At 39.8% G+C, this 27,752-nt stretch overlaps 1 protein-coding gene and 1 long non-coding RNA gene across 3 annotated transcripts in view; one reads left to right on the plus strand and one right to left on the minus strand.

Annotated features, from left to right (window-relative positions):
• Positions 1-38: 38 nt before the first annotated feature.
• On the minus strand, positions 39-27,536 carry LOC128141944 (uncharacterized). Its single transcript, XR_008235226.1, has 4 exons — positions 27,337-27,536; positions 16,030-16,082; positions 14,222-14,284; positions 39-1,452 (listed from the first exon to the last, which is right to left on the minus strand). It is a non-coding gene; the product is annotated as an uncharacterized LOC128141944 (long non-coding RNA).
• ZFHX4 (zinc finger homeobox 4) overlaps positions 25,382-27,752 on the plus strand; it is a 152,653-nt gene continuing 150,282 nt past the window's right edge. For both annotated transcript variants that reach the window (XM_052787380.1, XM_052787381.1), the window contains exon 1: positions 25,382-25,651. The gene's annotated coding sequence lies outside the window, so the exon portion shown is untranslated. The remainder of the gene's footprint in view (positions 25,652-27,752) is intronic.

A 27,752-nucleotide genomic window follows, 5' to 3' on the forward strand; every position in this document is an offset into this window, starting at 1 on the left:
TGTGAAACATCTAAAGACTGCACAACACTAGACAGAAGTGAGCATTATCATCTTCTATTTACAGATAGAGCAACTAAAACAGATTAAATGCCCCACACACTTCTGCAATACCAGCAAAGAACAGCCCCTGGAACAATTCCTTCAATCTACCCTAAACACTGTGTCAGACAACTCTTTTTTTTCCCTGCCTGAAGATTCTCTTCATTATGAAATGCTTTCCTTTTTTTTTTTTTTTTCAGTTCCAATTATTTTTTAGGAAGATTAAGGAATTTCTTTAGATTTTTGTTTTTATGTTATCCTTATTGTCTCTGAGATCCTCTTGCAGTTTGGAAAGTAAATAACTTTTCAGGCTGCATTTATTCACTTCTGTTGAATAACCTTGACTTCTTAATGCTCCCTCTGTGAATGGAAAAAAGTAATTACTTGTGCTCCCCCCTAACATCTACGTTCACACGTCTTGGTACACAGCACTCTTACTGATGACAATACATTTCCAGAAATTGTACTAATTGTCACTAAATTCAAGGGTCTGATTCAGGAAAACATGTCTAAAACAACAACAAAAAACCCCTGCAACATTAAAACACGTAGTTAAACATTTGCCTAAATTCATAACCAAAAGAATACAAAAATACTGAGTTGGAAGTGTGATAAAACAGTAAAGGAGCAGTCATTGCATGAATCAATAATTCTCCTTACAAAATAAACTCTGAAGTCCTAACAAATTAAAAGACATTCTCCTTCAGTTTATAACAATCTTAAGGAGGGGCAAAGATTTGTCTTACAATCTCTGACAGTCCCTTTAAGCAGTCATTCATTGTAAGCAATGACAGAAACATCCCAACTTCCATGTTCCTCTGGTAGGAAAAAAATCAGATGATATGATAAAAAAAACCTAAACAAAATGAAAACAATAAGAGTTTTCTACCCCAAACTATGTCCCATTTTGTTATAGAGCTTTTGGAAACCTTAATGGTTGAAAGCAGCAAGTAACAAAGAATGATCTCTGAACATCAGGTTCCAGGATTTAGACATGTAAATAATTTTTTCTCTTCAAACTTGAAAATGAAGGCTATAGTTTGCTCTGCCACCACTCATGGGGCTTTGTCTGATGACACAGATGTAGAAGCTTTGAGTAAAATGGAAATGTCAGTTGCCAGAAGCATAACCGTGAGCAAATCCTGGTAAGCGAGGTCTCTTGTCCCGTCGCAGGTCACCAGTTCCTTTCTGTACCTTGCCTAACGGCAGGGGCTGCATCAGCGCTGCTGTTACTGTGCCGAATCTCAAGCTGGCAATATGACTTGCAAGGTTTGTTCATGTGATTACAGGCAAGAGAAGCTTTAAAGTACACAGCCTGTTAAATTCCAGTAAATAAGTTACTGCATATTTTAGAAGGAGCTTCTTACCACACAGTTCACAATTAGTATGCCCATTTCAGCATTAAAAACGTACCTAGGAAAAGAAAACGTGTGTATAAGTACAAAAAATATCAGAATAGAGCACTTAGACTGAATAATTAATACCATTTTATGTTATGCAACCATATATTTTAATCATCAAAGATGACTAAGGCTACAAATTCATGTTTATTGACAAGGATGCGTTCCTTAAGTCACCGTTTAAAATGGATTTTTATGGCCAGTCTTAATAACGAAGAGGCAAAAATGTGTTGCACTGCATGGACATGCTGAAGATACGAGTTAAATGGCCAAGGCTACTCTCTAACTCCCTAGGCAAAAAGGCAATAGAACTGTTATTGAGGCAGAACAAAGAAAGAATTATCCTATTCTCTCTGTATCTACGATCTTTAAATATGAGTAAAAGCACCAGTTAGCCTAAAAAAAACAAAATTAACAAATTTCCCAGGCTCACAACACACTACAAGTTTGTATTATGCGTTTAGGTAACTAATGATCATCATAGGTCCACTCCATAATGCTCATTCATTTCAACAGAAGTACTACCAGGAAACATGTTTTATACCAAAACATAACATTTTCTCACCTCATCTTTACCAGTGAGGACACTTCCTTCTGCTTCAGGTGGTTCTACTTCCTCCCAATTTTCTTCTTGTTCTTACGGAATTACTTACACTACTAAAAAATATTTTAATCCAAATAATCCAGCTTCCCTTCCACAACTGTTTTCAGTAGTGCGCTTAATAGTTTAAACAGTAATAGAGCCCAAAACATTTCACTATCTTGAGGCATGTAATAGTCACATACAACAATGAGCTTCATGTATCTTCCTATTCTACCACAGTTGTACCATACTGTTTACCAGACATTTTAAAAAAGAAAAAGTTGTATTATGATTCTGTAGTAAGTGCAGTATCTTCTTGTATTTCTGCATTGGCATGGAGGAGTGCTTCATGTAAGCATAAGCATGGCTTGACTATGCTTTCTGACCATAACTGTGCTAGCTACAAAAAGAAGCAGTTTCAGTCTGTTCTAGCTAAATGTCACACCCCAGATGGAGGTTACTGCTCCTTCAGAGCTGCCAGTGAAGCTGCTCATATAGCCACTCCCTAACTCAAAGCAATCAGGGTGAACCCAACTAATTTAAACAGTAACTCAACAAAGAGGCTAGGGATTGCACTCATGAGCAGCTCAGGGAATATAAATTCTGGTACCAAGAAAAGTGATCAGAAGCTTAGGGCAAGATGAAAATTGTAATTTTTAGCTACCACAAATACAATTGGAAGAAAACATATTAGCAAGGATCAAACTAAATATAGTTAAATTTTGCTTTCATAGGACTGTTTCACAAATAGATGATTTTATATTTGAAAAGTGACTAACATCACTAAGGTAATACCCAACTAGTGATAACAGCTTTACAGTGTGACTTAAGTCTAGTGTAAAGTGACTTGAGATCAGAATATGCCTCAGGATGATTTCCACAGGGACTATTTGAAAAGAACACCCCCCCAAAAATCCACTAAAAAGTCCATTCTTTAAACATTTCCAAAAGAATCTGACTGCAAAAGATGGAGAATATTAAGCAAACATAACTAAAGTGCTGTGAAACAAAAAAGAAATTCCTATTCTATGGGGTTTGTACCTGAGCTGGATAGACTCCATAATTGAAAGATTTATTTATTCAGAATTGAATATGTAAAACCCTTAAGAGCAGTGTTAAAACACCTTGCAGGCCTCAACTTTCTGGTTTTTTTATTTCCATCACTCACTGGAAAAATACCCCACGTTGGTCTGTTTATTCCCAAATGGACTGACCAGGAAGAAATAAGTTTACAGTGAATCCACTTTTTCTTTTTTTTCCCTAAGTTATCCTGCATATTGCTCCCTATTTGGACCAGGCACACTTTTATTTAGTACTCTCTATACCTTACTCACATCTGTCAACAAAAAATGCACATCGCAGTCACACACCAAGGCACAAGTCACAAAACTCACAGAAAAAGTGAAAGAAATGATATTTGTATGTCATTTCAATAGCCAGGGGAGAAGAAGTGTCCCAGTCCCTCTTTCTAAAAATAATGCTTCACACAGGTGTCATCTCTGTATTTCACTGAAGTTATCAACAGAAAAAAAAGTTGTCATTTATGGAAGTTGCTTCCTGCTATTGGAATAAAATGATCTGCTTTAAATCACAGTTCAGTTCGTCCACGCCTTTCTTCCACGAAAATCACTCTTACATGTAGGGAAATGGGAAAAAACAGTTATATTAACCCACCATCAACCTATCTGATCTACACAAATAACACACATAAACTCTCTTCTGGTCATTTATTCCTATAAAAAATGGATTGAAAGTATTTAGAACATCTTAGAAAAATGGAAAGAGAAAGAACAAAACCAGCTACTCCTGCCACCCATAGCAATGATGAGCTGATAAATAACCTCACCGTATTGTCTTGTCAGGCATATCTAATAGAGCTTAAGAAGTCTCTAATTAGGGCATTAATTCCACACTGCACTGCAGTTGCAATGCAACCTCCCTTTCACTGACAGGTGCAATATGTGGGTGCAAATTTTTTGGCATCAGCAATCTACTCTGTTGCATTTACATTGCTAAGCAACATCATTACTTTGATTGACTTAGGTGCAGTACTACACTCTCACCTCTTAGGTACAGAAAGAAAAGATTGATTCAGATATCAGTGCCACAGTTTTACACAGATGTAGTTCCAATGAATTAAGTGCACTTACTCCTAATTTACAGTCATGGAAGAAAAATAATTTTCTTGATTACCCTCTTATTTAGAAAGCTCTAACTCTTTTGAATGAAGTTACACTGGTCTAAAACTTGCATGACAGTTAGGGGCATACTTACATGTATTTTTCCACAAGAAGATGGCAGCTGTCCTCAAAGTGTAATGCGAGTTAACTAGGAAAAGATGATTGACTGATGCTGAGGTTAATTGCTTGTTGGCATGCTAGAAAGCCTGTGCTAACAAGTGCTGCTTATAACTAACAAGTGCCAATTATTTCCTTATATTCTAGTACGCATTATATTATGCTAGGCACTATCCAAACATCCAGAAAGATCCAGGTGTCCCTGCCCTGATCTGATGAGTTAATGATTTGAGAAAACTATGCTAGTTACTGACAAAAATGGCTCAGTGCACCTTGCTTATCACAGATGTAGAACTCTTCATATAATACTAGAACACAGAAAGCCTTTGGTAAAGTTATCAACGCACTGAACATATATTCGTAATGAAAGTGTAAATACCTGTCTGATCATAAACTTTGTTTTCTCTGTTGCTGACCAAAAGCTTACACTAACAGATAGTGCTTATTATGTCATTATTAGAAGTCAGTGAAAACTTTAGAAGTGTTGATATTTTAGTCCTGTTTCCACATCGATGTGTGAAAAAATTTCTGTATATAAATGGTGACCAAGTGTGCCTATGAGCCTGACAAAACTTCCCACCTAATAGGTAGATTATTATGTAAAATATTGCCTAATATTTGTATAACGCATTAACCTGGCTTGAAAATATGCTGACAGAACTAGAATGCATAACATCATCCATTGTTAAATTGAAACTAAATTCATAATTTTGTTCCTGAAGCATCGGTAAATACCAATTTTAATTGCATTAATAAAATGTGAATTATGAAAGTAGAATTGTACTGACTAATACAGATTTTCGCTATGATAATAATGATTTAAAATAAGATTAAAAAGTAACAGCTCCTAAAGAAAGAGGAAGTTAATGTACCGAAAATAATAGTGCAAAGCCAGCCTGCCCCCCGCCCCCCTCCCAGACAAGACATCTACCTTGTATCAGTTGCAATAAAACAAGCAAAGTTGACCTGAGTAGGGAACTTACCAGTCTTTCAGGTTTTCTTTGCAAGAAATCTCACAGTGCTTGGTAAAACTGCATGTCTTATCTGTTACTCCTTGTCTAATTTCAAAATAAACGGAAGTAACAGCATCGCAACAGAGTGTCAAAGTTGAAAGCCTTTGGAAATGCATTAATTGTGAAAGCTGGGAATTACAACACCCTCTTTCCCTTTTCTAACTGTTAAGACATAGAATGTGTCAAATACGTTGGTAATCTGTTGGAAAAGGTAAAAAGTGCCTAAGCTATGGTTTGATCTCTCCTAGTCCTGCAGTGCAGAGAGCATTTCAGCATCCCACCATCCCAAGAATTCAAAATAATGCAACAAAACTTCTCTAACCATACAGCTTGTTCAGTAGGCATGGGCATTCAGAACAGGGTTTGGTGAGATGGCCATAAAAATGAAGAGATTTAAGAAAATCTAAAATTGTTAAAATTGTATTTGCAAATGTTACATCAGTATTCCTAGACTGTTTTATAATAGATATGTACATTTCTGTACCCATCAAACACTTAATAAAAGATAGCTCCTCTAGGCAATTTGCAAACTATAGTTTCATCTAGGTATATGTCAGTGTAAATCAGGAACCTTCAGTTCTCAGTTTTTCTAAACAAGTATGCCATAATCTTTCCTAGCCCTGTTTCCGTCAGACCCTCATAAATCTACCACATTGCTCTGTCTCCTCAGAATGCAGTCAAATGCACAAATATTTTAAAGGTATAGTGAAATACACATATAGCCAGTCTATCATCCTAGTAGGAGTTAGTAATTTCCTTCACCTGCAGTATATATTTCATTTTAACACATCTTTAATAGACACCAACTAATCATGTTTAAAGGCTACCTCTTTATTATTGCCCTTTATCCATAAACTGCTCTTTTCGCTGACCTTAATATATAAGGTGAAGATAGGCAATTGTTCCATATAAATGCTTACATATATGATTTTGATTTTAGGATATGTAAGGTAGAACTAGTTTGGCTGGACATAGCTAATATTGTCTTAATTTCCAAGTGCCATTGTTGAATATGTATTTTTTTTGTTCTAAACCGCTTAATAGTCTCAGAAATACCAATGACCCTAAAATTCAATGCCTTCATTTTTTTCTATATCCTGTATTTTATAAAAGAATAAAAACGTAATGATATTTATAATTTCAGATCTTTTAAGAATAAAGTACTATGTGAAATTTATAATATAAAAATTCCCTTTTCCTGGAATTACAGTTTTGTATTTATTGAATGCATTCACAGGCTCCCTTAGGATGTGAAATGTATGGAAATATATGTGCATTACTAAAGAAAGAACTAAATTTATTCTTTCCCCACATCATGCTCTTCTTTGCAGTAGAGGGTTTTAATTCAACACAGAGCTAGAATGAGATGGAGCCAATTTCCTGGTCTATATGTGTGACAAATGCTAAAAGTGGCACAAGATTAACAAATTAGTTGATGTATATATCTTTAAAGATTTTTTTACTATGTCCCAAATCAAAATGCATGCTTTATTTGAAATGAAGATTTCTTTAGAATTAAGTGTTAAACAGGAATCTTATATGTTCCTGTAATTTTGAGATGGAATGATGGCACGTATGACAACTAAAGAACAGCAACCTGAAAAAAAAAAATGTGTAAGAAGGTTTTATGGCACATCACTCTCATAATAACAACTTTTAGTGGTATAAATTGTATATTTAGTGATTAAATCTGATATTTTAATAAGAAATTTACTGTGGAAAAGTTAATTATTTCAGTACACAAGTATTTCTCTTAGGCATGAATATTGACAATGTATTAACCACCAAAATAGGAAATTCTTTCTTGTTAACCCATGTGTCAGATAGAAGCTTTTTTTAAAATGAGTATGGAGAGATCTACAGTACAGACGTGTGTCATTATAGAAAGGTTTCTTTATGATGGTTTGAAATAAAAAGTATGGAACTTGACCTTTTTAGCTGACATAGTAATCACCTACTTGATGTAATCCAGATATCTAACACCAAACAATAAAAACATCTGTGACAACAAAACCATATAAAGCTTGTGGAATTATTTAATTTTTTTAAAAAATGATAGCAATATTTTATAATCAGATAAGCCTGGATTGGTTCTTCTTACACAAAAACTTTTGCACTTTGCAAATGCTAGTTTTAAAGGGCTATTAACTTAGACGTGAAAGCTTTTTAAGCTCTCATGCATATGTTTTGGAGTTACCTCATTCATTCTGCTTTTAGGACCTTGTCATAGTCCACCTGTTTTGCTTTTGCTTAAATTACATCAAAATAATATCTTTCTTTAGAGAAAAAAAAATCCTACATTTCTACTGACTGTATCCAAACATGATAATATGCTTAAAATTCAAGAGGAGCCATATTCAGGTTGCATGTCTCAGTCACCCAATCTCCCTTTCACATATCTGTTCATGTTGACAGACTATGTCATAATACATCAACAGAAAGATCAGCATAGAAGAACAAAAATTCGTCACCTGACAGCAAGAGGAAAACTGATTTCTACTATTAAATTAGCAAAAATATACCAATACTTCACTACCAATAAGGACACCACAGCTAAAAGTATTTACTGTATTGTAATTCTGAATGAACATTGGGAATTTTTTGTTTCAATAATCTTTAAACACAAAAAAGGGGGGGAAGAGGGTGGACTCAAGGATGTCTATGTCTTTAGAAGTAAAGAATTGATTTCTGCCAAAATATGCCATTCCATTTTGATTTTGTTAATATTTTAAATATTAGTTCTAAATATTCATTTAATTAGAGAGCGCTGAGCACTGTTTTTGCAGTATTCATTTCTGACACGGGCTCTTTCTTACGAGGTCAAGGAGACTTGTGGAAAATGTTCTGTATCAATAGAGTGCATCAGCTTCTTTATATTTGAGAATTTCTACTCATGTAAAAAGTATTCTGACTCTCTCATTGCTAGATATAATTTTTATATACTATATTGAGCAGTGGTGTTTCACTAGGAATTTAACAATACCTGGAATAAATAATGTCTTTTGCAGCCTGGGGCAACATCTGCCACTTACGCATTAATTCTGGCCCTGTTTGAACACTCTACAACATATGCACTTCTCTTTTGTCTGTTATCCTAGAGTTGTGTTATACCCAAATATTGACATCATCTACTTTTATCAGCACTAACTGCTCTGAAGCTTCCTAGTCTCATGCTCAGCTCTATTTCTTTCTATTGATTATCTTCCTCACTCCAGCAGGTAGCTAGCCAGTGAGGCTGTCCTGAGAAATAGCTTCCAATGACTTTATACGCACAATTTACACGGAATTGTTTAAAGAAGATATTAGCCTCAATACAAATCAGTGAACCTCATTTAGTCAATACTGCACAATTCAGCTGTTGGCACCCTGTCACATGTTAGTCTTTAAAGTCAACTACCATACCCAATCTGCACATTAGCCATAGTATTTAGTTTCATATTAAAATGAGGCTAGTTTTTCACTTTTCTTTTTGAAATCTATTCAATATACTTTTTACATCACCTCATTGAACCATATGATAGTAATATAATTTTAAGTATAAAAACCTGAGATTAAATGCTTGATTTTTGACAGTGTCCTTAAATATAATAAATTCAAAGGCAAATACTGTTAAGTTAAAATGGAGTGTTTTTCATTAAGTCCAATCAAATGGTAGACAACAAAGGATCTTTTATTTGAGAATATGAAGTGAAAATGAAAACCAGAAAACCTTTACTAAGAAAAGGTCTAGCTAAATTATGTTGGAAGGAGGTCTCCAGATTGAACCTGGGTGTTTCTTTTGCTAAAAATGAATTAAACTAAAATGCACTATGGGAGAATAGCTTACAAAGAAGGAAAACCTAGTGCTTTATAAAGATGAAAACGAGGCCTAAATACAGTTAAGTTAGAATAAAAACTACAAAGAAAGATCAAATATTAAAAAAAAAAAAGCCCTACTTTAGCACCTAAACTATTCTTTTATCATCAGGACAAGGAAATTTGGGGAATTTTTTTTTTTTACCCCTTTTGCATTCCACAGCAGCTCTAAAACCCTAGTTGGACATTTATATGAAAATAATCTTTTCCTTTTAGCCTACCAGACTGTGATCTAAACTGTTATTTAGACTACATCTAAAAGATAGAAGAAAAACAAAGTATATGTGCTTGTCCCTGAATCTGTTACTTGAGAAATAAGATAGCTCTTCTGTTGTTTTCAATCTGTATTAGACTCATGTGTTTTGGTGTATTTAGCATATCCATGATGTTTATACTACAATTTCTATGAGCATCTTTCAGCAGAAGGACAAAAATAGGTGTTGTTCCTAATTTTTGGAAGAAAAATACTTGATTTTGCTGTATTTGGCAAAGAAAAGTTTATACCTTTCCTGTAATGTGTTGCTCTCATAAAGCAAAAAATGCATAGACAACCTGCAAGGATTCATGTCTATTATCTTTTGCAGGAGGTAAAAACAAGACATCTGGGAGTATAAAGACAAACAACAACAACAAAAAGACAACAAATCAGAAATCCCTGCTTTATAATACATTATCAATATTTTAGAAAATGCAAAAGGAAAAATGCAGAATCCTTTTTAATTCCTGATGAACAGTCATCTGGACTTACCAATACACAGCTAAATGCTTTTTAGAGAAGGTAAAAATTATGTAACTAGTTAGCCACTGGGAATATTGATATCAGGCAATATGCTTTTTTCTAAATGTTGGTAGTTTGAATATAAAAATAGAAGCATTTTGCATGACCTGTGCTCCCTTCTCTTTTCCCTTTAAAGCTCAGTGAGTGGTAGCTGAGGTTCTGAATGCCAGGTAGGAGAGAGATGCTGAAAGATGACCAGTCTAGCCTTCCTAATACATCTTCGTATGCACACACACACACTGTCTCTCACTCACATACACATTTATTGCAACCTGACGCTCATAGAAAAGCCTTTTCCCTTCTCTAAGCTTCTACAAGAAACATTTCAGAAACCAAAGGGAAAAAAAAGTGAGTGAGGACAGAAAGAGCTGCATATTCAGGCAGCAAAAAGGCAGGTGCGGTATGGCAATTCCTAGTGTTTGTGCCTGCTGCTCTGTGTTTGCTGTTGAAGGATTTGAGGGCTATTTTCCATGGGCCTAAATATGTTTAGTAGAAGTGCACTTGGAAAGAGAAATCTTCCAGATACTGTTTGGTATATTTACTTGGGTAAATCTGCTTATTTAATATAAAAGTTACGCTGTCCTTCAGCTGCTGTCTTCCGTGCATGTACCTACCCATTAACTATTATTGTCTTCCAATTACATTAGTAGTTACTAAAGTAGATGCAAATTCTTTTTCTTACTTATTATACAAACTACATCTTGGGAAATCTTACAAAATGTTTATATGCATTCAGTACTTAAATGTGTTATAATAGTTCTACTGTAATGTTTCCTGTGAAAAGATAGTATGAACCAATAGTATGTTAGTACTTACTTCAGTCATGTCTTATAAGAATTGATAGATAGAATTGTAGTTGGAAATATAGTTAATTTGAAGTTTATTTCTGAAAATCCTAATCTTTTAAAGTTTACTCTGGCTTACATACTAATATGTAGTAAATATTCTGGATAAGCAGGTGTAATGATGTAGTAAATAAGCACACAAGGAGCAATACAGCATTTTGAGGGAAGATATAACATGTACAGCAAAACAACATAAGCATTCTAAAAGTTTACAAAGTCAGGTTGATGTAGCTGTTTTCTTGAGGAATTACAAATATCTTTAATGATTATTACCTGTGTCTGCTTTCATCGTGACAGCAAAAAACCCCACAAAATTTCTTACCATTGCTCATCCTACTTATGCTCATTATTAGAGACACAAGGATTTACTATGCACTTAAGTCAAGCTACTGATCACCTTTTCCACACTGTCTTAAAATGGTAACTGGGCTTGAAAAAAATCCCTAGGAAGTAGATTAGTACTATTTAATATTTAGAAAAAAGGACAACTTCTACTTGAAACTTGAAAGTATTTGTAGCCCAAACAAATGTATTATTTTTTTCTTTAATGCAGATATTTATACTTTCAGATCTCAGGTTTTCTTTAAAATAGGTCCTTACTACACACAAAGGTGCACATGAATAATTTACAGTCAAGTTTCCTTAGCTATTTATGTTGAGAATATACTATTAAAAATACCTAATGAGAAAAAAAAAGGTTAATTAAATAACATTGTCTTCCCCCCAAAAGCATCATTATTAAAATATGATTGTGTTATTTATCAGTAGACATTGTTAGTTTCTCTGCTTGATTAGCTTTTGATTAATGCTCGTAAATTTAAATTCAGACATACTTAGCCTCTTTGATTTTTAGACAGATGTCAGTCAGCATTAGTGTATCAATTTTTCATCAGAAAATAGAGATGCATGTTAAAACCATTTTAACAAACATGGAGTCTCTACATGGAACCGTATTATCAAATGCTAATTATATCCTTAAGATAAGCATTAACTGGGGAAAAAGAATCAAACTCTTTACAGAGCATGTGAATCTCAACTGGACATAAAACTGCCTACTTTGCTTCCCTCGTTCCTCCTTCAGTCTCATAGTTGTTTATGCAGTACGTGGAATTATTATAAAACTATTAAAGATATGTTAATTAAAGATATTCTCCTGGCATGACTAGCTTGGGATAAATATGTCAGCATAACTATCCAGGAACCAGTGACTGTGTGTACAGTTTTAAGAACACGTATGTAGCATGCTTTTTGAGTGTGTGTGTGTGTGTCTATGAGAGAGTTTGTTTGCATGTTTGTATACACCTCATTTCATCACCACTGAGTGTGAGAGCAGGTGTGTGTGTGCACGCGCATGTGTGCACACGTAGCCTAGTGAGAAAAGCAAGAGTGAGGTCTGAGGGTGGAAATGAAGAGCATTGCCTTTTGGACAAGCCCTATTTGACCAAAGTCCTGCCCTCCAGTTTGAGAGAGGAGGATGGGAAAGGGCACTACAAGGGGCACTGCAAGAAAGGTCTGATACCGCAGCCCACCGAAGTCACTTTAGTTAGCAAGTGTGTTATAAAGGAAAGTTTTAGATATACAGTGCTTAAAGTCCTTTGAGCCATATTAAAGGAATCACAGCCCCACAAATCAGGCTTACTAATAAGACTACCTTTTGGGGTTTAAAGTTAAGTGGCAAACCAGATGCACCATGTCACTGGAATGCTAAAGATAATTCTAAAATGATGCTCAGCTGGTGTAATATGTTATTTTGTGTTCACAAGATGAAATGGAATTTAAATTTTAAAAAGGGGAAAAGATTTTGAAGAGTTTTGAGGGAGGCGTATTTAGCTTCCACCTAATTTAAAAATTAGTCCTGGCTGTCTTCTCACTCCATCAGTCCTTGAATCAAAATTCCAAATCAGAATCTATTATTTTCTTACCCATGTTAAGCAGCATTAAGTAGAGTGAAAGGCTTTTATTTACATTAAGAAACCAATCCTACAGTTTTCACACAGGAAAAACACCCTTTGGAGTCAATAGCAATTTATGCAATTTGGCTTAGTATGTACAAAGCTTAAAGACTGTAAGTCACAATGTAAATTCAATATTTACCATATTTCTACAAAAAAAAAACCCTTTCATTTTTCAACATTACTGAGTACCTTTTCTTATATTAGAATTCACTGCATTTTGGAAACACACCAGAACAGAGCACAACTTGCAGTGTAAGTGTTCCCTCTCTCCCTCTTTCTCCCTCTGCCTCTTGCCTATACCATTTTGATTTTAAATTTGCTGGAGCCTATTTAGTTTATAAATAACCTTAAACTGCTGAACTGTTCACTAGTTTATTTGAACAGGAGACAATGTTATTGAAACAAATCTAGTTAACAAGGTAATTAGCTTTTGCAATATTCCTCAGAAGGCTAGAAACCAACAGTTCATCACTGCACTGTACAAATAGCGGGTTGTAATGTTAAGCCTATGCTTAAGAGTGGTTCTATCAAAGCTGACTGGTCACATTACCAGCAAAGGTATTGTTTTTAAAAAGTATCCAAGGGCCACCTAAAACTGATTAATTCACTAGAAGTGGAAGAAGGAAAATATTTTCCAATAGTAACCCACTGTAAAAACCTAGCCTGCTGCTGGTGTTGAAAAGATGGGGCTGGAACCAAGAAAATCCTTTTTCTTGCTTCCACAAAAGGCTTTGGGCCTAATTATTTTTAAGTATAATCCAGCCAACATCTTCTCATGCTTAGCTGCACTGAGTGACACTATTTGTGATGCCCAGTCTGCTGAAACTGAGCAGGTTGCTGTCAGTTTAAAAATGACTATAATAAAAGTGACCATGAAGATGGATCTTGTGATTTTGCGTTTCTAATCAGTCATCTGTGAAGAACACTTTTGCTTTGATTCAGCAGACTGGTGACAGCCATGATTGATAGTGCATGAGGATGAAAAAAGGTTATTAACTGTCTTCCTATTAAACTCAATGTATTACCCCTCTAGGTGCATCTCATACTTTAACTTAAAGTACTTACTCAGGTAAGGTCAAGAATGAACTCCATAAACACAGTATCCATCCTGTTGTAGATGAACCAGGAGCTCTAATGTTAAATTTTGAAAGTTCAGCATTAAACCATATCTGAATCCTGCTACCTTAATTACGGTGCCAAAACCAAAAACTGAGCAGTACTTTGTATGCATCTAAATATATAGCTACACACAAATATTTTTGTGTGAAAAAGGGACGGATCAATTGTTTCCGTGTGTTTGTGCATACACACACACACACACACACACGTATGTTTTACTTATTACAATAGTCCTAAAATAAAAGTTTGAATAATGTTAACAAAAGAAATGTGGAACGGGGATATGAAGTGTCTGTGGGACTAAAGTATAAATCCTACACAGAAAACAGCATTTTACCTGATGGTAGTTAACTTCATTATTAACTGGATCAGGTGTGATTTAATAATTTATGAAGACTTCCTATTAAAAGAAAATACAAGTGTTTTAGCATAAATGCAAAAATATCTATTTGTTGCCTTACAGCATGTTTTAGTTTTAGAGTTTATTTCCTTCTTTTGACTATTATCTTATCAATCAATACTCACAACTATCTACTGAAAAAGAAAGGAAAATGGCACATATATCCAGTTTTAAAATAATTATTTGGTAGAAATACCGATTCCTAGAATACTTCTAATTTCTAAGGATGTCTCTGTGAAGAGATAATTTTAAAGGAGTTTCAGGACAAAAGAGTGGAATACGTTTCCTTTGTTCATTATTATTACTGACACCAGAAATGAACTGAAAGGGGAAAGTTGTCCATGTTGTGTAAGCAGGTTAGCATCTTTTTAGATTCACAAGTCTATTTGGGGAGTAAACACTAAAAAATCATGTGATCACCTTTTTAGGATTAAGTGTTTTGCAAACACTTTTTCACAATCAATAGCATTTTAGATTTTTTAATTGATCTTACCTTTATGAATACATTTCAGATGCTCTTTGAATTTGTTTATGCTTATCTTACATTACAATCATTTTCTGTTAAAAACATGTGGACCAAAAGATCAAAAATCCTGACTCTAACTACAGTGTGCACGCTGTCATCTGAAGGAATGCACATACACACTTGTTTAAAATCAGCTCTTTCCACATCGCATACAAGATCTCCCCCACTATACATATATTCCATATTTGTCTTTCGGAGTATTAAAACATACTTTTAAATTTCGTTTTATAATAGTCCTTCATTTCCTCTCTTAAATAATATAAAAAATATTTCTGCACTCATTAAAATCATTTCAGAAGGAAGCAAGAATATTATTCCAAGCTAGATCATTTTGGAGAAAGAAGGAAAAGGTATATCTCTATCCTGACTATTCTGTAATGTACTGTCACAGATAAAGTCTGCAACATAAATATATATTTTAATTTTTTCGAGGGGTTGTCGAATTTCAGTATCCCTTTCATTTTTAAACAAATTTTTTGCAAAGCGTTCATAGTGGGTTAAAAAGAATTCAGAATAAATATCATCTACCTAGTATGATGACGGTATCTCACAAGAAATGTTGAACAATCCTCTGTAAGATCTTTATTTCTGGAAAGTGTGTTCCTTTCAGGTGTGGACTTGGGAATAGGCACCAATTTTCCCTTCAGTAACATTTCTGCTTTATAATAAATTGCAATCCTGTTGTAGCCCCGTGTGGATTTACAACTGGCAGGCTTTCTCTCTGACAATTTGGGGTCACTATGGATATAGGTGAGCAATAATTTCAGGGGTGATGGAGATATTGACAGAATTTAACAGTCTAAGTTCCTGGGCAAATATTTGTAAAATGTACACTTCTACACTGGGTTTCAGTTAATAAGACTTTTGGATGATATTGTTTGCCTTGTTTGTGGGTTGTATTTTGTCTGAAACTATCTAAAATACTCGTTTCCATTTGTGCCTGTGTCGGTGCTGCAAAACGTTTAAAGTAAAAGCTATCACTCCTCCCTGAAGCACATTTAAGCAAAGCAGAAAGTTATAGCTATTAGAGGCTTAGTTCACAAAACATATAGCATGCTTTTAGCAAACCAGAATTATATGAGCTAGGTGACAACATTTGTTTGGGGTAGCCTTATAGGTGCCTGGAACAGGTGAAGCCATTTTATCAGACTTCACACCAACAGGAGGCCCTGACAGTAGCGAGAGTTTCTGACAATGGGCCAGACTGATGTTTACTCACTCAAGAAGGGACTGGCAGGATCGGGCCCATTCTGTTCGCGTCGTGCGTGTAACCTATAGAGAAGAAGTGAGTCTAAACGTAACTCCAGCCATATGTAAAAGAGTGAAAATGTTTCAGTCAACATGGATGAAATTAATAAAACAGATTTCTTCCTCCAGCTTCTTAAAAAGAATTGTCACAGGAACAAAACAGAAGAACCCAAATAATGAAACAAAGGACAGGGTAGGGCCACTTAACCTGGAACAATAATTTCCTCGAGTTAAGGTGTATTTAAAACCCAGAGCAGGCCTGAAACGTCAACTCTAGTGGTACCCTTTGAAACGCTTTTTTATTCCAGCACTCACTACGCACATGAAAAACAAATCCTGCAATAAACTGCAGGCTAAGTGCATGTGGCCCAACCAGGACCATACAAACGCGACACACGTAGCATGTGTCACAGCCAGCAGCACATGAGTGACTTCGCCAGGGGGGATCCCTCATCTAGATCCCACTCCAGACGATCAGGGCACAACAAGGAAAAAGGCCAAGAAAAAGAAAGAAAGGGGAAAAAAAAAAAAAAAAAAGAGTTAAGAAGAACCAGACCCCAAACCCCACCTTCTGCCCCCCGGACAAACGAGGGCAGGTAGACCGGCTGGGAAAGCTGACCTCCTCCCCGCCGAGGGGATGCTGCCGTCGCCGGCGGAGGGCACGCAGCGCGGGGCAGTTTGCGCCCTCCAGCGCGGAGCCGCGCGGGGCGCGCTTCTCCCGCCGCGGAGCCCTCGCACCTGCCGGGCCCGCGGAGGGGACGGCTCCCCTCTCCCCACCCCCCCCCGCGGGCTGCCTGCCCCGGCCGCCCCCCCCCCCCCCCCCGCCGCCGGAGGCGTCGCTGCTCCTCCGCGGCGGGCGGCGGGGCCCCGCGGGAGCGCAGCGCTCGCGGCCGGTCCCCTCGCGGTCCCCGGCGTTGCCATAGCGCGGGCTCCGCGGCGCGGGGGCGCTGCCCGGCGGCTGCGGGCGGGCGAGCGGACGCGGCGCATCCCCGCGGCGGCTCTGGGGTTGGGGGGGGGTGTTCCGCGGGGCTCCGCGCACCGGGCCGCGCCGGGCCCCGCAGACGCGGCGCGGTGGGAAGAGTGGGGAGAGTAATGAATTCCAGCAGAGAGCTGGAGAGGAAGCATTTTTCAGAAATCTGCCATATTTAAGATTGACCACACTAAAGATGTTATTAGCGAAGGGGGGTGGGGAGGGCAACGGGAGATGCGATAAGGGAAAATAGATAATGACACATAATCCAAACCAGAAGTTTGAAACCAAGTTACTTCGCAGAAAAGCGCCACAAGTTCAACTGTTTATTTTTTTCTTCCCCCCTTTTTTTTTTTCCCTCTTTCTTTTTTATAGGCTGGGGCTGAAAGCCGGGGAGATAAACTTGTTAAGGAAAGAAATATTCCTCTAGCAACCGGGTAAATAAAATAGCTGAAGTGAAACAGTGAAAGACATGGGGGTAGGGAAATGCAAAGGACACACTGCTATTTAGAAACCCCAAAGGAAATTGTAAAGTAGGAAATGAAAAGGAGGAGGAGAAACATTTCTGTTGTAAATTAGAGGGAATGAAGATTAGCGGGAGAAAAGGGGGAAATAGCTGCAGAAGGTCTAAAATACAGCACCACTGAAGATTAGGCAATGTTTAAAATATCCCAAGTGAGGAAAGAGAGTGGTGCGCTCATCTCTTCAGCATGGGTGTGTGAAAGGGAAATGAGTAGGGATAATTACTAATATAGCACATGTCCAGAGGAACCAATCCAAAATAAGAGATAAATCTGGCTGGTGAAGACAGACAGGAAAAAGGCTGGAAGAAAACTTAGGAATACAGCGACCTGAGAGGGGAGGAAGAGAATTAGAGGAGGAGGAAGGCTTCCAAGAGTACAGGAAAACTCAGAGGACTAGCTGGATAGGGAGGAAACAGCTACGGCAGACATGGGAATAGAGAATGAGAGAGAGAGAGAGAATGGGAGAGATTAAGGAGAGCAAATAAACCTGGGAGAGGGACTGGTTGGAGCGGATGGGAAGAAGGAAAGCGGGAGCGGAGAACTGGGAGAGAGGGAAGGAGGGACAGAGGGAGGGATGTGGGGAGAGAAGGAAGGAGACAGAGGGAGGAGACAAGGACTGAAGTCTCCCAGCCCAGGGAAGGTGCAGCACTGAGTGAGAGAGAGCTCACTCTGAGGGTTAGGTTAGATTTCCAGAGCTCTTAGAGCTCATCGACCAGCCCGCTGGAGTCACTATTCAACCCGAGTCCCAAACACACGCCTCACTAACTACTTTACAGCCACTTTCATTGATTTTCTTTATCAAATAAACATAATACCCGTTACAGCAACACTTCCTCTTCGCGCAGCCAGAATGCCACAAGCTCTGATTGCTGCATTTCTCCGGCTTGCAGTTCCCCACCTTCCACCTCTAAATAAATTGTGTTCTTTCACTTAAATGGTCAAATACATTATTGCTCGCAGAATTTTTCTGTAATCTGGAAGGTACACTGCGAACTAGGCAAATCGTTTAAATTATAAGGTAAAGGCTCCCCGTCCCCATCGCCCTGGCGTGAAGACACAGTTTTCCTCTCACAATTTCAGGGGTAGCTTATATATTTACATACTTTTTTTTCTGCTAATGAGTGGTAACTTAATTTAAAGGGCGATGTCAAAGTGAATGCTCCCGCCTGAAAAATGCAGGAAAAAATTAACACAACTTTCGCACTTGCACCTAAACTGCCACTTGATCTAAGCATTTCAGCCTCAAAATTCAATTTTCTTTAAAAAAATCCCCTAAAAGTAGCCCCCTTCAAAAGCTGTTTTTGAACCAGGCTCTTCCATATATGTCAAAGGGCTGTTGAATTATTCATTATTATAATTACTATCATCATTGTCATTATCCCTTTCCATGTGGAAATAATTTTATTATCGTAATTTGATATCTGAAGAATTTCCTGTTAGTCGTTTGATAATCATTTTTTCTACTGAAAAGAAAAGTTTTGTTTATAAATGAGAGAAAAATATTTTAAATGCTTTTATGTTTACTATAGATTTCCGTTTATCTAATCGATCGGAATGCCAATAAATCGATTAAAGGTTTAGTGTTTTACAAACAACCATTTTGTGCTTTTTGATTTTACGTTCAGAATGATTTTAATAAAGCTAATGCCTTCTCTGAGCGTTTGTTCACCCCAGACCTAATATTCCATCATTTCTATTATTTAAAATTGCAATTTAAAGTGTTTTTAATGAGAAAAATAAACACAAATAAAAGAAGGAAATAATCTGATTAAATTACTTTGTGCCTGTGGTCAACGTACTTAGGCAAAGCCCTTAAAGATCTTGGTGAATTATATGCGATCATACAGTGATTGCGGAATATTAAATTAAACTTAGATAAATCCGCATTGAAGGAGGCAGCACCCAATCCTGAATTTATTTCCCATTTTCTATAACAGCATCACTGCGCTCCTCTCTTTGCAATGACAATGTGCCAAATCTAGGCATTTTGAAAACATTTTCCATATGCTTTAACTGGAGACTGATAGACAAAGAAGAAAAGGAGATGGTCTTTTTTCTCTTGAGGTATATTTCCTTTAACTTTTCCTCCAACCTTTTCTGATCTTCACCATTTTTAAACAAAAGTTTGAAAATCATTAGGACCTTTTTTTTTTTCTTTTACGGTTTTTTTTTCCTTATCGCGTAATCAATTCCTGAACTGTGGAGTTTCAGTTACGCTTTAATGCAGGACTATAGAACTATCATTTCTATACCTTGGCGGACAACATTTTGGGGAGAAAGCATTGATTCATTTAGTTTTCGCTTGCTGCTTTTTGTAATTAAAGATGGTTTTAATTATACTTTTTTGTAAGTCAGATCAGATGTGCTGCTTGCTTGCTGGAAGGTTTTTTTCTTTTAACGGTGCTTTTAATTTATGTGTAGTTTTTACGGATAACACAGAGGTGGTGGCTTTTATTTAGCTGTAAAATCCACACGTTTTCTTTGAAAACTTGGCTCCTTGGGCGAAAATAACTTTTCTTGGTTGTTTTATAATCGCTGTTTGTCGCAGAGGTAGTTTAGCATATTGTCTACACAACAAAGATTCCTGTTTTATTGGCAGTGTGGATTGTTGGATTTAGGTATAAATATTTCATAACTTTCCTCTTTCTGCAGTAAGATCGGTAGTTTTATTGGCTTTTTCTCCCTTTTTGTCTGTCTTTCTACGAGAACCGTTTTATTTCTGAAGTCCCTTTTTGTCCTTTTCCCGGATAGAATGTAAAATTTTTCCCTTGGATATATCACTGCTGGAAATATGCTCTTGGGCTTTCTGGAGGGGATGGGGGGGGGGGGGGAGCGGTGGTAAGCGGTCGTTTTCCTCGATTTGCATAAGAGCTAGTGAAGTGCCTGTGAAGTTGGTGAATTGCTATTGTTTGGGGCTAGTCCTGACTGTTTTTGTTTATAAACACTGGGGTGGTTGCCGGGAGGGGAGGGAGGTCAGAGCACTGTCAAAGCGCTGACCTCTGAAAGCCCAGAGGGCGCCTGGCTCCTTCACCCTCTCCTTTCTCTCTCTCCCTCTCCCTTTTTCTTTCCCTTCCCATCCAAGGCCAGGAGCTCAGGTTCAGGGCATTTAATCCCCGCGATCTGCCCAAGAAAGGAGCTGAAAAGGGGCTGTTAAGGCTCCGGAGGAAACGCCGGCAGCAGACTTAGACCTGGAAGGCTTTTATTTATAGTAACGTCCGGGTGCGCGTTTTTGTGCGGCTCCAGCCAAAATAACAACAACGACGACAAAAGCCAATCGGGAACGGCACTATTTAGCTCAAAATCTCAGCGAGATGTCTATACTATTCGGCTGTGATTTTTGTCTTAGGTCACTGCTCGTTAGACGCACTTTCAGTAGGTGAATGCCAAATCTGGGGCAGTGAGGGCATAATTGAAATGCAATATGTTATCGTTGTTTTATTTCTTTTTCGAACAAAACTTTCCAGGAATCAGATCGGGGATTTTTGTTTTCTCCCCCCCCCCCCCTTCCCTCCTCCCTTTCTCCCTCAGCCCTTTTTTAGTGTGTACTGGAATGTGTTTAATGATGGGGGGGGCCGTTGTAAATTAAGAATAGATTTGTATACTTGATTCCTGCAAAGAAAGAAATAATTAATAATAGCCAAACGCTTTTGGTTCAAAGTCAATTTCATCTCAGGAAAGGAAAAAAAAAAAGAAAAAGAAAAAAAAAAGTACAAGAGATTGCTATCAGGTTTAAGTATGTTTTGAAAAGAAGTTGCTGAGTTAAACAAAAATGTTAGTTAACACACTGCCTTTGTCAAATAGCCCCCGGGAGGAGAAGAGACAACAAAAAGGAGAGGAGGTGGGGGCTGGGGATCTGAAAGTGTCTGTAGCTCAGATAAAGGGTCTGTAACACTGAAATCTTGTAATACCTCGTTTCAAACTGAGCTCATCTATGGACTTAGGGAACGCAGTAAAAAGACACGGATCCCCTTTCCCTTGGGTTGGGGTCTGGGGACAGGAGAAGGTGGGGGAAGGGGACGTTTATTAGGGAATTATGTCGGTTTATTAAAAAGGGGAGCGGCTGTGGCTGTAATTATGCAGATCCTTGTGCCCCTGTGTGTCCGCAGCGCAGATTTAGGGAGTGAAATGAGCTTGGCGGAGGAGAGACGTGGTGTAAGAGAGCCTGGTTTGGGCTAGGATTTCTTTGTCTATCAGAGAATGGTCAGTCTCGGGCTCCAGCCCCCACCAGATTCGTCTCGCCCAGGCCAACAAGTTTTCCTTGGGGCTGAGGCTGGAGGTGGTGGAGGACAGAAAAGGCTGAGGGCTTTTTTTTAAATTTTTTCTCCCTTCCCTCTCTTTGAAATGTAACGTCACTATCAAGAGCTTTTTGTGGTTTCAACAGGAGGCTCGAAAAAAACCCCAAACGTGTAACGGTGCCTGCAGGAGAAGTTCGGAGGAGGTGGGCGGGGGGTCCACCGAGACCAGAGCAGAGGAGCTGAGAGGTTAGGCGAGAGTCTTCGGGGGCGATCAGCTGAGCGAGAGAGGGAGGAGAGAGGGGAGCGGGAGCGGGAGCCGAGCCGGGCCGGGCCGGGCCGGGCCGGGCCGCGCCGCCGGGGAGCCCGCCCGCCGCCCGCCGCCCTCCGGCTCCCACCGCAGCCGCGGCGGCCGGCCCAGGGTCCCCCTCGCCTGCCTCCCCCAGCCCGCGCCGCGCTCCGCTCTTATCACATCCCACAAACCTGCTGCTGCTGCTGCTGCTGCTGCTGCTGCCTCCCGGAATTAACCTTCTTCGATTTTTCCTAGCTACGTGGCGATCCCCGGGTTTCTTCTAAACTGTTAACATCCCGTAGTGCCTTTTTTTTTTTTCCCTACACACACACATACACACACACACACGCACACACCCCCGATAGCTACTATTTTTAGGGAGAGAGAAAAAGAGGGGGGGGGGATTTAAAACGTTAGGAAGGACAGTAAACAGTGGCAGAAGAAACACTGAAAAATGTGGACTCCCCTCTCGCAATTCCTGCCTGTATCCTCCCCCCCCTTTGTTCCTTTAGCTGTAACTCAAGAACACCATAAACCTATATCCCCCTCCAAGAAGAGAGAAAGGGAAAAAATCTACAGCCAAAAAAGAATGACTTGACTGTTCTGACGTTTGGTGTTTTGACATTAATGACATTAATGATATTGATGTTTCACCAGGAAAAAAGCACTAGGAATAAAGGAGGTGGTGGGGGAGGTGCGGGGGGACGACTTTAAAACTAAATTATCTTCGTTTCCTTATTCTTCTGTGACATTAAGTATACGTGTTTCTTCACTTGAATTTGAAATAGATGTATTGTTCTCAGGTGTTTCTTCATCACTTTGTATTTAATTGTCTTCAGTCTTAGGAAATGGGTAACCATCCTTCAGGCATACACTTGAATGGACAATGCATCCTTCTATCTGAGTCCCGTTTCGTCTACAATTTAAGCCTAAAAGCCCTCTTTCCATCATACCCCCTCAATCTGATAACTATAAACGGGTTTCAGAGATTTCATTTTCACTCTCTGTTTGCATTTTTTTTCCACCGTGTAAACAACGATGCAGAATATCGCTACTTTCTTTAATACCTTCATTCACAGGATGCAGTGCCTGTGGAAGTCTGCATAACATACGCTCACATTTTTTTCATTGATGAGCTGGTGCAATGCTTAGGTGAGGCTTGAAAAAGGAATAAAGTTGCTCTTACGAACCTCAAGTGCCCCTGACTTTTCCTTAAGTTCGAGTCTTGGAGATTTTCCTGAAGTTTGAAGTAAGGTTTCTCTGGATTGGGGTAGGGCTCCTTCTATGTTCCCCTCTTTATTGGCAGGCTCCGATTTTTGGAATAGCCGTACTTTCAGGCTGGCCATTTTTATATTTGTCTTTTTTTTTCCTTTTTTTCCCTCCCCTTTCCGAAGACCTTTTTTTTTTTTTTTTTTTTCCCCCCCTCCAAAACTATCAGGACCTTCACTCTGACCTTAAACATCTGCTTTTAGCAACTCGGTTCCCTGACACTGGCCTGTGCTTCCTTAAGGGCAGCCTTAATTCATCATCAGGTGGGGATTTTCCTATTAGCGTTAGTTCCAGTACTTGCAAAACGTTCTCCTGGAGTAGAAGGTTTAGGGCCCAGAGAGGTGCCTATATCTGCCATCCAGGTTTTTGCTGGTTTGTTGCTGTGTGTGCGCGCTTTTAATGGAAGGTTGTGATAAAACCTTCCTGCTGGTTTTGGTGGTTAAGGCCTAAGACAAGGTTTTGACGTGTATCGCAGGAATCACGAACTTCAAAGGCATGTCAGCTCTAAGGTTATGGTTCACCTGCACGGGGTCCTTGGTACTGTAAATATCTCTTGCATGTACCTGTGACTTAGTGACCATTTCTGGTCTACCCGTTTCTGGAATAGCATTATCAAAAATCTGCACGTGTTCCTGCAGTGTATTCGGATGCTCTTTGAATAGTCATGTTTTTATCTTCAGTAGGGGGTATTTTAAAGTATGTCTATTCCTAGTTTTAGTTAATTATCTTTTAATGAAAGTGTCAGTCATATTCACATCTGCAGTATTAGGTTAAGATAATTAGATTTTCAAATGAGAAGCGATCTTCTTAAATCCCACACAGGAAAATATTTGTAGAAGATTCCGATTTATAATGACATCTGTACATTTTACCCTAGTTTTCATCATAATAATCCTCCCCCCTCCCCGAATGAAATGTGTCTGGTAAAATATAGTAGATAAAATATTAATAAAATATCAATACTTGGAGGGAAAGTGGAAGATGATGCATGTATATGCATGAAACCTGTATTGTATGCAAAGAGACTCTTTCCCTGGGCTGATATTTACTTCATTTTGATAAGGTTGTTTACAGTTGATATTGTATATTCTGGAAGGCTTTGCTTTTTACTTTGTTGGTATCTCCAAGCAATTACATGGCAGCCACCAAATAAAGTGTGTTATGTTTTGTGTGACCGTGTGTATGCGGAGTGTATGTGCATATGTGTAAATATGATGTAGGATGCGAGTGCGCGCATGTGTGTATGTGTAAATAAATCCATCTTTATCTCCGTATGGGCAGTTATTCCCTGTCTTAGATGTATTATCTTTCCTTTTACAGAGGTGTTGTACATTCATTATCCCATTGCAAACATATATTTTTCATTAAATCCCCATTAAAAGAGAGAAAAGGGAAGAGAAAGACAGACAGACAGGCAGACAGACAGAAAGAAAAATGTCCCTGATGGAATAATTAATTTGGACCCATTTCTTTTAAGTTCCCGAACAGTTAAAAGAGCAAGTCTGCCGCCCCCCCCCGCCCCCCCGCTTCTTTCTTTTTTTTTTTCCCCTTTTTTTTTTTAATTTTCCCTAGCCATGTACTCTGTGTGCCTGTGCGTGTGTGTCTGTGTTACTAATGAAGTTTGCAGACTTGTGTTTGTATCCACGAGCTCCTTTCTGCTGCCCCTTCTTCTCTGGGCTGAGCTCTGTGTGGCTCCCGCAGCCCCGGCGAGCCCCCGGCCAAGCAGCCGCGGCAGCTCTGGCTTCCCCGGCTCCGGGGCTGCGCGTCATTTGCAGCCCGGAGAATGTTGATCACCTCACTAATTACACCTCTCCCTCTCCTCTTCCCTCTCCTCTCCCTCTCCCTCTCTCTCCCTCTCTCTCGCTCTCTCTCCTCTCTCTCTCTCCTCTCTCTCTCTCTCTCTCATTCCCAGAGTGCATATCGGGAATAGACACACAAAGACATGCGCACTCAACTTAATCAGCCATTTTTTTAAACAGGGCTAAAACGATAATAATTAGCAGAATAAAGACATATCGGATTTTCATTTCCTTTCCTCCTTTTCCCAACCCCTTCACAACCAAACAGCGAGACCGCGGTCGGCACATGCTTTAACAACTCCCGGACCCCAAAGGACCGCTCCATGCCCCCCACTTCTTGCTCAATCATTTTTATTTTCACCCAATAAAGTTGGAGGATTATTTTTTTTTATTATTTTTTTAATGAACCTTCTCTCGTTTACTTGGATGTGATCAGCTGTTAAGTAAATAAAGCAAAACAAAAAAAAGAGGCGAAGATCCAGTAGGAACTGCAAGGGGAAATGGAAAGTAAGTTTTTTCTTTAACTTTTATTGAGTAGTTTGTGTTAAATTTAGGTCGAGTATCGATTATCTTTCCAGGCTGATCTTGCACAATCTTTGATATTTCGCTCTCGCTCTCTCTCTCTCTCCCCCTCTCTCTGTGCCTCTTTCTCTCTCTCTCACATACACACACACACTCACATCCCCAGATCCCATGTATCTCTCCCCTCTCTCTCTCCCCCCTTTTTCTGCCTGTTTCCCCATTTTTAGGTACAGTATTTGCTCTCATTTGGGAAAGAGGGGCTGCTTTTTTTTCTCTCCCTTCTTTCTTTCTCTCTCTCCCTTTCTCTTTTATTCCAGGGGTTACGTTTTGTTTGTGTATTTTTTTTGTTTTGGTTTGGGGCTGTGGGTTTGGTTTTCTTCTCTTTCGGGCTGTAACTTTCGGATTAAGTGGAGGACCCTGCTCAGTTTGCGGAAGAGGTTCGGGGGGTGCCCCCCACTTTTTATTTCGCTCTTTTTTGGTAGGGAGCTCGGGGAGGGGGGGGAATACTGTCAGATTAGGAAAGACGCTACGGCTGTCAGAAGTCATCGCCTGCCAGCCCCTTCAGAGCTCGCACTCTTGTTTCGCAGCTCGGTTCCCCCAAAACTTTGAGGTGCTTTTTGAAGGCGCATTCCTCTCTCCCACCCTCCTTCCCTCTCCTCCCCATCTCCACCCCCCTCGGCCTCCCAAACTTTCGTTTTCGGGAGGGGGGGGAGGATGCCAGTAGGGCAATGGGGACCCTGGCTGCGTGCGTTTGTACAGGAGGTGTGGGGTGCTTTTTCCCTTCTCTCCCCCCCCCCCTTTATTTTGCAGGTAGGTTTCTCAGGAGCAGAGGCAGGGGTGGCTGTGCGAGTGTGTGTGCGAGTGTGAGTGTGTGCGTGTGCGCGCAGGGGGATCGCGCTGCTGGCTGCCGTCTCTGGCAGCAGGAGGAAGAGGAGCCCGTTAGGAGCGCGCCCTGCCTCTCTGTCAGTTTCCCCGCACGGCGCGGGAAGGCGACCCGACCCGACCCGACCCGGCCTGGCCCGGCCCGGCACGGCGCGGAGCGGAGCGGAGCGGCGCGGCCCCGCCGGCGGGGATGCGCGGCTGCCCGCGGGCAGAGGCTGCCGGCCGTGAGCCGGCGGAGCCCCCGGCATCCCCGCCGCGCCGTGCCGAGCCGAGCCGCGCCGCGCCGCTCCGCGCCGCAGGAAAGACTCCTGGCGGGCAGGGTCGGGGGCTGCTTCCTTCAGCGCAGCCTTTCTGAGATTTTTGAAAAGGCGGGGGGGGCGGTTGTTTTGCGGGACAGGCGTCTGGTTGTTTTTTTAAACCGAGAACTAAGGTGTTTAAAAAAAAAAACAAACCACAAAAAACCCCAGCCAACCGAAAAAAAAAAAAAAAAAGCTCGTAAACAGCGAGAAGGCAGTTCGGTTCCTGCTCTAACTGCTCGTGCCAGAATCAAGTGCATCCCTTCCCATCACGGCGGCTAATGGCAGACGCGTCCCTGCTTCCCCCTCTCGCCTTACATGAAATTTCCTGCAAAAATGCTAATAAACTTTCCCCCCATCCGATGCCAACTTACGGCGGTTCCCCTCCACTCCTCCCCTCCTGCATCTTCTTCTTCCCCCACCCCCCCTACGCCCCCCAGCCTCCCCAGCAGCGGCAGCAGAAAATGCACGGGTTGGTATTTCTTTTGTTACCTGCGAGCCGGGCGGCCGGGGGTCTCTCCTCGGCTGCTTAGGGCACTGGGTCCAACCGAGAGAGGAGCCACATCAGTCGGGTTCAGCCTGTTTCACCTCAGCGCCGTCCCGAGGAGGCTTTAGCCACCATTCAATAACACACCCTCCTCCTCCTCTTCCTCCTTAGGTACCAAGGCAGAGATCGCAAACATAACACCCCCCTCCCCACCAAAAAAAAAAAAAAAAAAAAGCCCAACCAAAAGACAACTTGCCAGGCTGAAGATGGTGGATTTACATTAAGCCAGACACAGGCAGGTTCACTCAGGAAGTCTGACCATCCCGTTTTCTGACAGTTGCATTTCCTCGGCTCCATTCCGTCCTCCTCTTTTTTTTTTTTTTTTATTTTCTCTTTATTAGCCTTGTTCCGTTTTTAATCA

The sequence above is a fragment of the Harpia harpyja genome, chromosome 5 (assembly GCF_026419915.1).
Source record: "Harpia harpyja isolate bHarHar1 chromosome 5, bHarHar1 primary haplotype, whole genome shotgun sequence".
Lineage (NCBI taxonomy): Eukaryota > Metazoa > Chordata > Aves > Accipitriformes > Accipitridae > Harpia > Harpia harpyja.